Below are 15961 nucleotides of genomic sequence, written 5' to 3' on the forward strand. Positions count from 1 at the left end.
ATAATGAAGTATGATGCCCACCCTCCTTTTAAAAAGAAGATAGGCTCAAGGTGCAGAGTAAGGCAAACACTTAAAAAATGAGTGGGTTTTCTTGCCAGACAGTGCTTATTTGTTATAAAAAGAAAAAAAACCTAGGGGAAAAGTTATCAAAAGGTGGGTTTAATTTTATCAATCTGTTTAGTTTTTTTAAAAAATTTTTGGACTTGCAAATTTCAAGCAAAATTTAGAAGGAAGATGTATAACAATATAATCAATACCTACTGAGTTGATCGAAAATTGGTTTCTTGAAGAGGAATAAAGTGGACTGCACAGCTTTTGACCAGTTCTGGAGGTGCTTGGTAGGGTATGATATACAACTGTGTCTCTGGAGATGGAATATCTATGTAATGGCATAATGAGACAAAAGGTGGACATGGGGGGAGAAGGGGAGAAGGGAAGGGAGCGGGGATGGACAATAACTGATTCCTTTCTAATTATTTAAGGTATACACAGTGATTTAAACACATTGTCTCATTTAAGCCTCAGAACAACCAGGCAATGTTAGTATTATAAGTGTGATTATACTCCGTAAAGGAAGGAATCAAAGTCCAGAGAAGAGATGCCAGGATACATCATGACTACATAGTCATGACTACATAACTGTCAAAGTTACTATTCTAACCCAGGTCTTTTCTGACTCCCAGTCCAGGCAACTCCATTAAATGTGCTTTCAAGACTGTTCTGGAAAGCTCAGTTTGTTCCTTCATTTCTTCCTCCCTCCCCACCTTCCTTCTTTTCCTAAGGGATTAAATTAAGGCCTAGACTCTACCACAATGACAAGATGCTAACTTTCAATTATGTTCAGAATCTTTTGTGTTTACAGCTAAGATCATTGAGTAGTAAGAACAAAGGAAAAAATAAAAACCAAAGTTTGAGAAAGTATGAATATGAGATGACATTTACCTTTAATTCTCACAAGAAAAACTAATTAGAAAAGAATGCATATGGAACTGAATGTGAAATGTATTTGGATGTGCAGACATTTGATTTAGTATACTGGTGGTAGAAATCAGTCATTGAAGTAGACTTATGAATTCATGCAGTGTTACTGCTGGAATCTATCTTTTTGCAACCAAAATTTTCTGATTATTGCTATATGAGTATGAGTTATTACATAACACAATCTTAGACGATCAAAATTTTGGTGACAAAGAATTAGGAAAAAGATACTCAGTGGGGAGGGGTGTTGAACAACCTTCAAGCTTCAGCACATTCACTCAGTCATCATTCCAGTGTCATATCTTAAGTATCTTCTATGTCCAAATTGGCAAAAAAAAAAAGGTCTAGCCCTCAAGGCAATACAAGAAAAGAAACAGTCCCTGCCTTCAAGGAGATAATATCCTATTGGAAGAAATAAAAATAAAACATATACAAAGGGAATCCAAAGTGATTTCAGAAGGACTAACAGCTGGGGGAAAATCAGAATATGTCCACTATGGTATGGAGCAGTTGAGTAGAGCACTGAAGGAAGCTATGGATGCTAAGAGGTGGCAGTGAGTTGGGAATTAATTCTACAGGGATGGGACAAAACTAATCAATCAACAAGCATTTAATTCTCTACTCTATACCAGAAACTTTGTAAGATATTGATAATATAAAAACAAAAAAAATGAAATTTCCCCTTAATTCAAGGAGCTAACATTCTATTAATGCAGTCAACAGATGCTGATATAGGCTGTTCTAAAAGACTTGGTGCAGTTTAAAATTATTATGGTTCAAATTTGCACTATGACTTTTGGGATTCTCTTTATAAGCATATAAAAATATCCATAGAGAGAAAGGATGCTTGGAATAGTGGATATTACTGAGGTGGCTTTGGAACAAGGAAGTTTTATGTTCAAGTTCTGCTCTGATACATACTGGCTATGAGACTGGGCAAGTCACCTGACCTCTCATAGCTCTGAGCAACTCAGATTACAAATTGTAGAGAACTGACCTTCATCGGTAGATGAGTTTATTGATGTTAGTGTTCTCTATTCCATGACATTATATATCCAGGTTCTATCCCTAAGATAAAGACAAGGTAAACACAAGGTAATTTAGAGGCAAAGGTTGTGATAACTGAGGGGATAAAGAAAGGCCTTAAGAAAAGGGTGGCAAGTAATATGAGTTTTGAATAAAATGAGGTTGGTGGGGGTAAGAAAAAAATTTTTCTAGGCATGTAGCAGTCTGTACAAAGGCATGGTAGAAATGGCACATTAAGTCATATTCAATAATATTACCATTGTGGATCACTGACTGACCTGTCACTAATGACACACAGCATTGATGGTTAGGAAGTCAAATTGTATCCTAAATTCTTGCTAACTCAGGTTCTTTCTAACTGGTTGTTGAAGGAATTCACCAATAATTTATTGATTGTTAGCAGTTTTGAAGTTTTGAGCTTAACTTCCTTCAGGGTACAGTTTCAAAGGGTGAAATAAGAGCCTAGACATTGTTGCCACTGACAGTTGTCCCAAATTTTGCTAAATTAAAAGAACTTGCTCAGAAATTCTATCCCTTAGAGGTACTAGCCCATAGCCCATAATTGCTGCCTTGTTGGCTTTCCTGGACCAATAGTTCAGGAACACCCATCTTCTATGCTTCATTCCACTGCCTATTCTCTGGTCCTGTCTTCCACAACCTTGCCACTAACAGCTTATCCTGTCTCCCTTTCCTCCCTTCCTTCCATGGCTCTCCACATTTCTGGAGCAATTAACCAGGATCAAAGCAACTCTGCCATAGTTTCTGGATGAACACTTCATCCATCTATTGCCCATCTATTCCATTATGGCCTAATTCGACATTTCTGTAACTCACCAGAGCAAAAAGGATCTTCTTTGGCCACCATTCCAAATGTGAGACAGGGTTGTCTCTCCCTACATGCTGCTGTATTTTTTTATCTTCTGTACGTAGCCCAGTTCTTGGCACACAGAAGCAACTAGGAGGCACAGTGGCCTTAACCTGAGTTCAAATCCAGCCTCAGGCACTTAGTAGCCATTTGACCCTGGGCAAGTCACTTAACCACTATCTGCTTCAGTTTCTTCATATGTAAAATGGGAATAATAAAAGAACCTATCAGGTTTGTTGTGAGAATTAAATAAAGGAAGTTTTGTAAAATACTTAGAGTACTTAGCATGTAATAAGTGATTAATAAATGTTTATTTTTTCACATAATAAATATTTTTCATTAGTATACTTATAGTCAGTATATCAACTTACATAAACAGTAGGGTAGCACAGTAGATAGAGCTGCTAGGCCTAGAGTCAAGAAGACCTGAGTTTATAGCCTCGAGGAATTAAGAGAAGATGGTCTTACTACATTTTGTGCCAGACTAACTTCATTCTAAGTTGTTGCCTCAGACACTAGCTTTGTGACTCTTGGCAAGTCACTTAAACCTGCTTGCCTCAGTTTCCTCATTTGTAAAATGCACTGGAGAAGGAAATGGCAAACCACTCCTGTATCTCTACAAAGAAAACTCCAAATGGGGTTACAAAAAGTTGGACACAACTGAACACCACCACCAGAATGGAAATAATTGTGACTATATACAAGACCCAGAATATCCCAGAATTGTTCTCAGGTTCAAAGGTGATAACTTTTTAAATGTTAAAGTGCTTTATGAATTATAGGTTTTAAAAATTGTTCTTTTATTCCACATTCTCAGGTAATCTTTCTATCTGGTGAACTCAAGTTAAAATCCATAGGAAATTTTAAAAAATTAATTCTAAGTGAATCTTATCAGGTTAGGTATAGAGATTTTTCTCCAAACAATTTGTTAGCTTAAGAGAAGTCACATATATGATTTTTGTTCAGTCATTTTTCTGTCATGTCTGACCTTTCATGTCCCCATTTGGGGTTCTCTTGGCAAAGATAATAGAGTGGTTTGCCATTTCCTCTCCAACTCATTTTACAGATGAGGAAACTGAGGCAAACAGGATTAAGTGACTTGCCTAGGGTCACACCGCTAATGTGTGAGTTCAGATTTAAACCCACAATGATGACTCTTCATGTGTTCAGGTCAGGTGCTCTATTCACTGCACCACTTAGCTGCCCCACAATAATGGGATATGGCAACTGCAAAAGTTTATGCAATTTAGCTTTGCTTTGAGAGACTCCAGGAATTCAGAGGCGATGGTCTTACTCTATTGTACCACAAGGCCAACTTTTTTCAGACCGTTGTAATCAGTACTATGAACCAGAGTTTAGAAAGGACATTCAAAAACTGTAAAGTCCAGGGAAGGTCAATTGGAATGGTAAAGGGTCTTGAGATTGTGCTGAATGAAGACTTGTAAAAAAACAAAATATTTAGGGAGAGGAATACTTGGGAGTGTATTCAGGTAGGACTTGAATAATAACAGTAATAGCTGCCATATATCTATCACTTTAAACTTTCTACAATGCTTCACAACCATCAATCTCATTTGATCTTAACCATTTTCTATTAGTCAAACTCCTTAGATTTGATTATAACATCGTCATACTTCTAGGGAAAGCTCATCAACAAATAAACTCAACCTCCCAGAGCTTTCCATGAGCTTTGATATTTACACTTCATCAGAACCCTCAGTAGCTTCCTCCCCTTTGAAAGGAGGCTAGAGGGTGAGAAAAAAAAATCTTCCAAAATCTCCATTTAGAGAGGTTCACAGATCATCCAACTCCCCCAAGCTACACTCCTTTGATTGGATTGCACCACCATCATCCAAGCCCCTCTACCTTCCTCCTCTCCTTTTCAGGTTTCTTTTGTGAATTATTTTCCCCATTAGAATGTAAGCTCCTTGAGGGAAGCAATAATCTTTCTTTTTTTCTATTTGGATTCCAACATACTTAGTGTACTGTATGGCATATATTACACATTTAATAAAGTTTATTTATGATCGAAGGTTTGACCCTAACAACAATCCTGGGAGATAGGTACTATTATATACCCTCATTTTACAGTTTGAAAAACTGAGGTAGACAGTGGTTAGATGAATTGCCCAGGGTCAGCTCCGAAGCCACTGTGCTTCCTCACTGCCTTTAGGCCATATTTTCCATATTTCTATGTAGAAGAGAGCATAATCACAAATAACAGGTATAAACAACAAAGAACCAAATTTAGATTTGACTTCAGAAAAGAAATTAAACAATTATAAGAGTGACTAATTTCCCTAAAAATCAGAGCTACACAAAAGTAGGTATTTGAAAGTCAGAGGTGATTCTTTTTCTAGGCCTAGTTGGTCTGAATGACCTCTTTATTCCCTTGCAAATATTAGATTATGTGATTAATGAATGGGAGGTAATAGCTTCACCTTCTCCTTGGTTAGCCTATGAATTTTCTAGGCTAGACAGGAAAATGTACTAAGTTCCCATTTCCCATGGTGACTATCAGAGTGTAGGACACATAAATATGTAACCCTTAATATTTGCACTTCTCCACATTTCTATTTGAAAAGAAAAATCTTCAATGACAATTTCTTAAAACTGATATCAACTTTCATATGGTCTTGTTCCTCTCTGGGTTACATTCTAGACTTCCATCCTGAGACAGAACCATACTCCAGCTCTTGATCCTGAAGGTTCACACCTTCCTTCCCTTCCAATTTTCACTTTGGCAGTACCTCCACCCCTAAAGCACTTTTGTCTGATTGAATGACTCTTCCTAGGATTTTCATGGGGGTACAGGTTAGCCAAACCAAAAAGGTCCATTCTCTATTCTGCACCTCAGACTTCTACCTTGCCCAGCACTAGGTACCTTTATCTCCATTCATCTTACTTTGAGGGTTGTCTTCCCCAAATAGGATGCAAATTACTTAAAGGCAGAGAAGGTCTTTCTACTTTATTTGTATTTCCAGTTTTGAACATAACGTATTTATTAAATAGTCAATAAATGCTAGTTGAGCACCTGATATTTCCTCAATCCACATTTCACTAATTCACAAATACATCTGAGCACCTATTATGTGTCCGCACTGAACAATACAGTAGCATAAGGAACACCCCTGAGAAGCTTAAATATCCATTACCAACTTGAAATAGAAAACAAGTGTTAACAACAGAAATGAAAGTTTTCCTACCTGCCTAAGAGTAGGCATTGTTTAAAGTAAGCATTTCTTCCCAAAATATTTGAATTTAGGAGCACTGTTTCTTTAGTTGAATAATGAAAAATGAAAACCTTTGGGGAAAATTGTCTTCCTGGCTATTATATCATGAAAATAGAGGAAAGGGTATTATTTACTTAAACCAAACATGCATTTGTAAAGAAATCTGAATAATGGGAAACTTTTAATTACATAAATTTTCTTTCATATAATAATGGAAAATTTGCATGGACTTGAAAATTTAAAAGAATAACTATAATTTTATGAGGATGTTTGGAATCAAGGAGAGGAACTGGTCTTGGATTAATAATAGCTACAATAACAACTAAACAACAGCTGAAGCAGCAATGTTTGAAAGTTTACAAAACATTTTACTTCTTTTATATCACTTTATAATCCCAATTACCCTAGTAGGAAGGTGCTTTCATTAATCCCTTTTTATATATCACATAACTAATCGTGAAAAATGTTAAATGACTACTCTGCATCACAATTATTATTTTCTGAGGCAAGATTTGAATTCAAGTCTTCCTGATTCTAAATTCGAAGCACTATCTAAAAACTGTTTGATTCTGACACAAATTAGCTGTATGAACATAAACATCAAGCAATGGTTTCATAAATGACAATTAAAGTATTTGAATTCTGTTAGGTATAGGAATAGAACCTGTAATTTCAATGATGAAAGGAACCCTTCTAATAAAGTATGTTCCCCTATTAATGACATTTTGCTCTGGTAGGGTTGCTTATAGATAGATAGATAGATAGATAGATAGATAGATAGATAGATAGATAGATAGAGATCTATCTATCTATCTATATATATCTAAATATATTTTTTTGCCTTTTGGAGGGCAATTGGGGTTAAGTAACTTGCCCAAGGTTACATGGCTATTTTTTTGTGTGTGGGTGTTGAGGCATTCTTTCTTTTTTTTCAAATAGTATTTTATTTTTCTCAATTACATGTAAAGACATCTTTCACCTTTTTAAAAATTTTGAATTCCAAATTTACTCTCTCTCTCACTTCTCTCTCCTCTCCCTAAGAGGATAAGGAATTTAATATACTTTATATGTGTGAAAGCATATAAAAGATATTTCTATATTAGTCATATTGTAAAAGAAGCCCACCAAAAAGGGGAAAAATATGAAAAGAATAAACTGAAAAGATGCTTCAGTCTGCTTGACACTGACTTTCCAATCCTTCTGCCAAAGTGTTTCTCATAAAATGTATCACATTAGATTAAGATATAGGTGTTATCTAAATTGTGAGTTCTCACAAATGAAATTAACACCTGACATTTTTGTAAATGCATTTTTTAAAAGAAATCATTTGAAGTGGTAATCACACAGCTATTTTATCAGTCTTAAAAAAGCAATAGGGTAAAAATAAGTTCCAATTTGACCCCCAGTGATACTAATATTTCATTACATACCAACCTCTGACTATAACATTAATCTATTTAAAAAATTAAGACTTGAGGCGGCTAGGTGGCACAGTGAATAGAGTACTGGCTCTGGAGTCAAGAAGACCTAAGTTCAAATCCAGCCTCAGACATTTAACACAAAAAATTAGCTGTATGACCTTGCGCAAGTCACTTAACCCCACCCTATCTTCCCCCCTCCAAAAAGCAAAATAAAATAAAATTAAGACTTTGATTCAATACCTTATTCCAAGGGTATGCTGGTAAATGTAAAACAACCAGCTTCCTCCTGCCCCTTCCCTACCCCTCAAATGATGTACTTATAATCAAAATTTTACTTTTAATCTTCATTATTAATTTTTTCCATCACTTAAGGATACAACACCAATACTTCAAGCCCTGATTTACAACATTGCTGATTCTCGAGATGTAGTCACACTAAAAATTTAACAATTTGCTTTTGCAAAGCCAGCATAAATTGGCTCCAGAAATCTACTGCCTTCATCTAACAATTATAAGGGGCATTGTAAGAGATGCTGAGAGATATTAGGAAGAAAAAAAAAGTTCTCTGCTGTTTAATTCTTCATACTCCTTTTTTCATCTCTCAATTTCATTGGATTTTGTTGTTTATTTGTAGAACTATGCTTTTCTTTAATGAGTAAAAGCTTCTTTTCTAAGCTAAAGGATCAAGTCATCATTATTACATGTGACCAGCACTTCCATATAGAAAGGCCTATCTACTAACCATTAAATTCTGAGACTATTTATATTTTTAGCTCTAGAGTTCATATTTTCATAATCTTTTGCTTCATCAGTGTGTGTACTCTATCCACTAATGTTAATTCTAACCATTCTGTGCTGATGTAGACAGTTATCACAAATTGTTACATCTTAAAATTGCCTCTCTTTGAGTCAGCTAGATGAGGAACCTCTCTGCATTTAGCTGGGCTAAGCTAAGTAAGCCTCAACCAACTGATGTACAATCTCTTCATAGGGCTGTGATCTCAGCTTTTTCACTTTGGTAGGAAAACTTGAGAAATTGTCCTATGCTGATAAAGACTTTGAGAACATCGGCTCATCTGCATCCCACTATGATCAGTCCTCCAGGTGCAAGCCTTTAGGTTATTGTTTTTTATTAGCTTACAAATAAATGAAAAGCCTTGTATTCAGAGCATAAGGAGCTGACTGGTCTTGCAATCTCAAAAAAAAAAAACCCTTAGATTCAAATACATATACTGACACACAATAGCTACATTAAAGTGAAGAAATCACAGTGCTATAAGCAACTCACTAAGACAAAGTGTTGCAAATTGCTTAATTGTATTTATGGAGGGACTTCATATAGCTCTATACACTGATTAAATCATAAGTTGTAGACATACACATAAATGACAATGCATACTTAAGCACACAAAAACATGCAAAACATACATGCGCCATATTACCAAATGCCAGAAGAATTTTTCGTTTCTTTGTCCTAAAAGCACTGCTTCAAGGTAAGTAGTTCATTTCAATTATTCTAATCTAGGTCTTGGTTAGTAAATCCATGTTTAAGTATTAGTACATGACTCAAGGGATAGAACACTGGACCTGGAGACAGGGAAACCCGAGTTCAAATATGGTCTCGGATGTTAACTAGCTATGTGACTCTAGGAAAGGCATGTGACTTTTGCTTGATTCATTTTCCTTATCTGTAAAATTGGGATAACAGAACCTCCTTCTCAGGGTTAATGCAACAAATGATAAAATATTTGTAAAGAGTGGGGTATGTATTAGGGAAACCTGAGTTCAAATCTGGCCTCAGACACTAACTAGTTGTGTTACTATAGGCAAGGTACTTAACTTCTATTTGACTCTATTTCTCATCTGCAAAATGGGGCTAATAATAGAACCTAATGTCTAAGACTGTTGTGAGTATCAAATGAGACAATATTTGTAAAGTACTTAACCCAGTACCTGGCATGTATTAGGCATTATATAAATTGTTATTGTTATTACTTTTATTATTGTTATAATATTTGGGTAGAAGAGAAGCATATTCAGAAAGATAATATTAATTTTTAATTAATGGTTTTATAAACTTTAATATCATCCTCAATCAGTCTTTATCCTTCCATATTGATTTTTTTATCTATCCCCATCCCACTGATCTTCTTAGTCTCCTTGGAGATTTTCCAGCTCTATAATATCTTTCTTTGGTTCAGTAAGTCAACCGAATGATAACAAGAAATGTTGTAAGACTCTCATTGAAAGCACAAGAAATTCTGGCAGCCAAAAGTATAAGAAACTATGTTAAATGATGCATTTTCCTTGTTAAATCCCAGTTATCTTGCTAAATAATCATTTTCAGTAATTTCAGACTGTGTTTAATGTGTTATCAAATAAAAATGCATGTTTTTTTATTTCAGTTTATGGGTCATCTAACCAAATATCCATCTTTTAAAGGTCAGGATCAGAGACCAGATATTCTAGTGATTTATGTTATGACTATTGAGAAAGGAGGAAATCATAAGTGTTTGTCAGTCATGCAGAAGATTACCAACAGAAAGTATATTAGTTTATGATGATTGCCTGAGAACCATATGTTTTCAGGGACACTTCACCTTGAAGATATCCCCAGCAGAACTCAGTTTGGAGAATGAAAAACTGAGATGTAGAAAAGAAAAATCAAAGGGTTAGAGGAACTATTTCCCTTAAGTGATAAAGGGATATAAGAATCCCTCACCATGAGAATTTTTCTGTACCAAAGAGGATGCATACATACATTCATTCATCATTTATCCATTCAATCAACCAATATTTACTAAATGCTCACAAAAAGTAGAAAGCTAAACTAGGACCAAGCAAAAAAATTTGACTCAGAGTCCCTGGCTTGATGAAATTTGTGATGTAGTACATATCTAAACCCAAATGCAGATAACTATGATATATGATTTTACATGAGACAGGGTGTTACAGTGTAGAAGGAATGTCTAACTCAGAAAGTTTAACTTGGACTCACAGGAACTGAGTCTGAATATCATCTCTTTCATTCATGACTTCTCTGGCCTTCGGTAAGTCATCATTTCTTTGCCTTTTACTTATGAAGTGAGGGCATCGAATGAATAGATAACCTCTATGTCCCTTCCACCTTTATTTATCATCCCATGAGATTTGCATTAGAAAATTGTGTAACAGGTCTTTGGAATTTTAGGTTTCTCTAATCACTGTCTAAAACTTTGTCTTAGGAAATTGTTTTTTGTTTCATTTTGTCTTAATATAACATTTGAAGAGTCATTGGGAATTGTACCACTAGGAATATGTTGTGATTCCTCAGTCCTTGTCATTGGTAGAGGCACTAGAAAGGAAAATGCTTGATTCTCTCCAGGAGCCCATAGATTTTTCTAGAATTTGGGTTATAAAGAAATGGCCAATTGCAACCCAGATGGTTTTACAGAGAAAGAAAATCCTACATCCACTCAATCAGTAAACATTTTCTAAATGCCAAAAAAAAATGTATAATAACACTAATGGGGGAAAAGTCATTACCAACTTCAGAAATCATGGAGGGTTTCCCAGATGTAGAGATGTGTTTAACTTTTAGGAAAGAGAGGACTTTAAGGTCAAACAGGGAGAATACTGTGATTACTATCAAGGTGAGTTAAAAAAAGACATACAAGTTGGGAAAAAATGCATAATAGGGAATAGAGAGGAGTAGAGTTCACCTGATTATCAATAAACAACATTTTATTAATTTCTTCAGTGTAAGTTCTGGGTATACAAGCACAAAAATAAGATTCCATACCTTCAATAGGGGCAGCTAGGTAGCTCAGTGGATAGAGTGGATAGAAGCCAGGAAAACTCACCTTCCTCAGTTCAAATCCAAACTCAGACATTCAAGCTTTGTGACACTAAGTAAGACACTCAATCCTGTTTGCCTCAGTTTTCTCATCTGTAAAATGAGCTGGAGAAGGAAATGGCAAACCACTCCAGTATCTTTGCCCAAGAGAATTCCAAAAGGGGTCACAAAGAGACATGGGTGAAAAGAACAACAGCAAATTCCCTCAATAAGCTCACATTCAATAAGCTGGAGAATAGAGTGTATGGAGAGTAATACTTGGATGGGAGGTAGAAAAGGAATAGCTGCATCAGACAAACCATGGCTGACCATGTACCTTTCTTCTCCCAATAGTAATTCTGTCCTTCTCTTTTGCCACTATGCTTCCACATGGATTAACTCTCTTTTTTTTTTTTTTTTTTGCTTTTTGGAGGACAATTGGAGTTAAGTGAATTGCCCAAGGTCACACGGCTAGTTTTTGTGTTTAATGTCTGATGCCAAATTTGAACTCAGGTCCTCCTGACTCTAGGCCCAGTGCTCTATTCACTGCACCACCTAGGTGCCCCATCTCCCCATTTTTTTAGCTGACTTTTAAAAGCTGTCTTCCTGAATTAGAATGCAACTTGCCTGAGGGCAGATATTTTCTTTTTAATTATTTTTTTCAACCAGTAAAAGTGTACTCTGTCTCTATTCACCTTCCAAATAAAAAAATAAAGAACAAAAACTGCTACAAAGAAAACTTATTGCTTCAATGGTAAAGTTAAAAAAAAACATTTTAATTCTCTCATTGAATCTTTCTTTCACTTCTTTTTTCAGGTGGGTAGCAGGATTCATCTGAAATCATCATTGATCATTATATTGATCAGATTTCCTAAAGGCTTACAAAATTGCTTGTCTTTACATTTTGGATGTCATCATATAATCTGTTCTCTTGGTTCTGCTTATTTTAGCCTGCATTGATTCATACAAATGTTCCCAAATTTCTTTTATTTATAAATATATATGTGTGTGTATTTAATTTATAAAATTATAAATGTATGTTCTTATAATTAAAAATTATGATTTATTAAGAACATTCTAAAACTGTCTATTAAAAAACATACCTTTTAATGTCTCCTTGAATTCTAGTTGAATTTTTGCTTATTTTTTGGATGGAGAGGGTTAGTGTTTTTTGTTTTTTTGCTTTTTTTAGCCATTCTCTTCTAGGTTAATGTTCTGAACATTTCCCCCACCACCACCTTTTTTTTTTGTTGTTGTTCTTGTGGAATCTTTGTTTTCTCTTTGTCCCAGTCTATTTCCTTACTTTGGAATTTATTTCAGGGCTTGGCTCTCTATACTTTGTAAGGCAAGGGCTTGTCTGGTCTTATTGATATTTTCTTAAGGCATCGAATGCTGTATTATCCCGGGATCTCTGAGACAGCTCAGGGAAGGGACCTACAAGTTTTTACTGCTTATAACATGGTCTGATTTGTGACACATTCCAATTGCCACCTTCCTTATACAAGCTCTGCATGTTTGACAAATTTTTAGATCTGAGTGGGCTTCACACTTTATAGTTTTGGTAGATTACTGCTGGACTCAGCCACTGTTGGTCAATATCTGAACCAGCTGGTTCATAAAGATAAAACTGCAGCTTCCCCTTTGGTCTGGGATTCCTGCCCCCTTTATTCCTCTGCAGGCTTCCAATTAAATTTAGAACCAAGATTCTGCTCCATTCCTGGGATCTAAGCCTCATCTCTGCTGGCCGCTTGTTTAGTACGTAGTCAATGACCCATGACAACTCACCCTGGAATGCTCCCCTTAGGACGAGATCTTATTCTTAGACCACACTAGATCTTTCAATTTTGTGAAGAATTACTTAAAAGTTAAAATTCTAGGCATGAAGTAGCCATGCTTTAGATTTGAAGGAGACTATTGATACATTCCTATTATGTCAGCTGTTCACAAAATACAGCCAAAGGAATCATAATGATAATTGTTCATTTACAATTGTTACCAGTTAGCACACTGAAGAATTAAAGAAAGGGTAAAAACAATTAGAGTGAATTGGACTACCATAAATTGGGGGCATATGTTTGTGATCCTTAAAAATAATTTTCATTTTTTAAATGAAAAGCTAGTCAAATATGTATATACACATATACATATGTATGTATATGTGTATATATAAAATTATGAAATTTATTCCAAGAAAATTTGAAGTTGATTTTTTTTTCCAAAAGAAGCAACTACATACTTTTTATACATTTAATTTTTCTGAGTGATTGATATTCAAGGAATATTTTTAATTGAGTTACCTGATCATATATAAAATGGTCATTTTATTTTGGGATTTTTCTCATATGGATATCTAAACAAGGAATGCATTTCCCTTTATAGCCTGTATGAAACAATTTTAAAATTCGATAGCACTTTTTCTTCCCAGTATTTCTTATTGAGGTGCATAGTTATACAATGTATAAAGGGATTGGTCCGAAGTAGGTAAGATCTGGGTTCAAGTTTTACCTCTGAAACTTAAGATCCTCAACCTAGCTTTTGAAGGGACAAAGGTCAAATATTTCATTTCCTGTTTTTTAAACACATGAGCAAACTAGGTATTAGTAAGTTTAAGTGATCTATCCATAGTCACATATTGAACAATCCTCAGAGGCAGAATTTGAACCCAGAACTAACATATGAGCTATGTGAACTGAGCAGAGGACTTCAATTATGCTCTTAGTCTCAATTTTCCCTTCTAAAAAAAAAGTGGAGTTAATAGTGATAGTTTGGGTTTTTTTTTTAACAGGTTTAAATATGCTCATGTATCTAAGAACCATTGTTTACTTTAAAGCTCCCTATAAATGCCAACTATTATTCCTAATGCAAGCTCCTTCTGTTGTATAATCGTATGGAGGACCACTCAGTTAATTACAATAGGAAGGTTGCATCTTTTTTTAGACAATGTAATCTAGCTGGAACAGAATGGAAGCTGGTAGTCAATTCATCACAGTCAGTCACTACCTCCTTTTACTGCCAAAGTCAAAATTTCTGTCTCCTTCCAAATTAAGGCCAACATTAAGACATTTAATTCCAAGTGCAATGTTGTTTGTTCCTCCAGTTTGCTGTGGCAAGACCCCACAGTTCATTTGACAATAGTCTCATGGACCTACACATTTTTTCAGTCTCTAGGACAAGGTGACCTGCCTACAAGGCAGGTTTGCATTATTATTGTTTTTTTTTTTTTTTTGCCTAGAAGGTACTTATGTTTATTATTGGGTCTTAGATTTTTCTTTGTCTGCCACAAATGCCCTAGCTAATAACTTGGCCCCAGGCCTGGTTCCTAGAATTTTCTTACTGGAAGACACTTTCAAGTTGAGTTAGTTGTCCCAGGGAAAGACATAATCACCAACTTAGGATTCAGTCCTTAAGTACAACATAAAATATATTCTTGTTTTAACTACTCGTATTCAAGAAGACTATATGAAATTCCTTAATTCACTATAAAACAACAAACAAAACAAAAATAAAACCAGGAAATAATCTTCATGTTACATTTTTAAATGATTATTTTCCTAATTAATGCTATAATTTAGAATTTTGAAGTTGTGACTGCATCAGAGTTAATCATAGCTGGAGGTTATGTTAAAAGGTTAGAAAGCAGGCCTTGGGTTCAAGTCTGCCTCAGGCACATACTGGTGGTGTGACTGGATAAGTCAAATAGCTTTTCAATGATTCAGGCAATTGCCTAACCCTACAAGTTACAGATGTCAGTTAGTAGAGGGGGTTTCCACACAGGGAAGTCTCCACAAGTTTGAGGTCACAGATATGCTCATGAGGATCATTAAACGTATATTACTTTCTAATCACAACTTAAAAACCTGAATATGTCATCGTTGAGATTCCATGATAATAAGAAAAACAATATATTATTTATAGTGCTTTTATGTAGCACTAAGAATGGCAATACACTTTACATATGTTAATATATTTGATTATCAGAAAAACCCTGGTAGAAAGGTACTATTTATTATTAACCTTCTTTTACAGATGAGGAAAATATGATTCAGAGACTTTAACTTGTCTGACCTCATTTGGCTCCTTGCTGAGGCAAAATTTGAATCCTGGGATTGTTGTCTCCCAATTTAGCAATGTAGGAAGTATACCACATAACTTCATGTAATCAAACATTGAATAGGAGAAGGTCAGTGATCTAGAGCTAGAAAGGACCTCAGCATTCATCACATTCTACAGATGGGGAAACACACTAAGAGTGATTAAGTGACTAGTCCAAGGTCACACAGCTCACCAGTGGTAGGAGTGGGGTGGGGGATCTGAATCTATCCTCTAACAATGGAATCATACTATCTTTGAGGTTATTCTAACACCTCTTCATGAAGTCCTTTAGTATTGACAAAAAGTTGTCAATTTAACAAGTCTACCAGGATGGATATTGCAAGTATCATTCCTGTTATACAGGTGATATAACATTGAATCTGAAAAGTTAAGGGATTTGCCCAAGGAAATCATTAAAGAGCTTTTTAAAAAGTTCATCAAGTGTCTAACAGAAGGCCAGTTTCCTGACTCCAAGCCCACATTTACTCCTGCCTTGTTGATGGCTCAGGGATTACTCAAGATCAAAAATTGC

General features: G+C 35.2%; 1 protein-coding gene across 10 annotated transcripts in view; it reads right to left on the reverse strand.

The window, feature by feature from the left end:
- Window positions 1-15961, reverse strand: part of MGAT4C (MGAT4 family member C) — a 355403-nt gene that overhangs the window by 180582 nt on the left and 158860 nt on the right. The gene's annotated exons all lie outside the window — the stretch shown is intronic.

This window comes from Petaurus breviceps, unplaced genomic scaffold (assembly GCF_028583685.1).
Source record: "Petaurus breviceps papuanus isolate PSGF00001 unplaced genomic scaffold, PetGlider_PUasm1.0 225, whole genome shotgun sequence".
Taxonomy (NCBI): domain Eukaryota; kingdom Metazoa; phylum Chordata; class Mammalia; order Diprotodontia; family Petauridae; genus Petaurus; species Petaurus breviceps.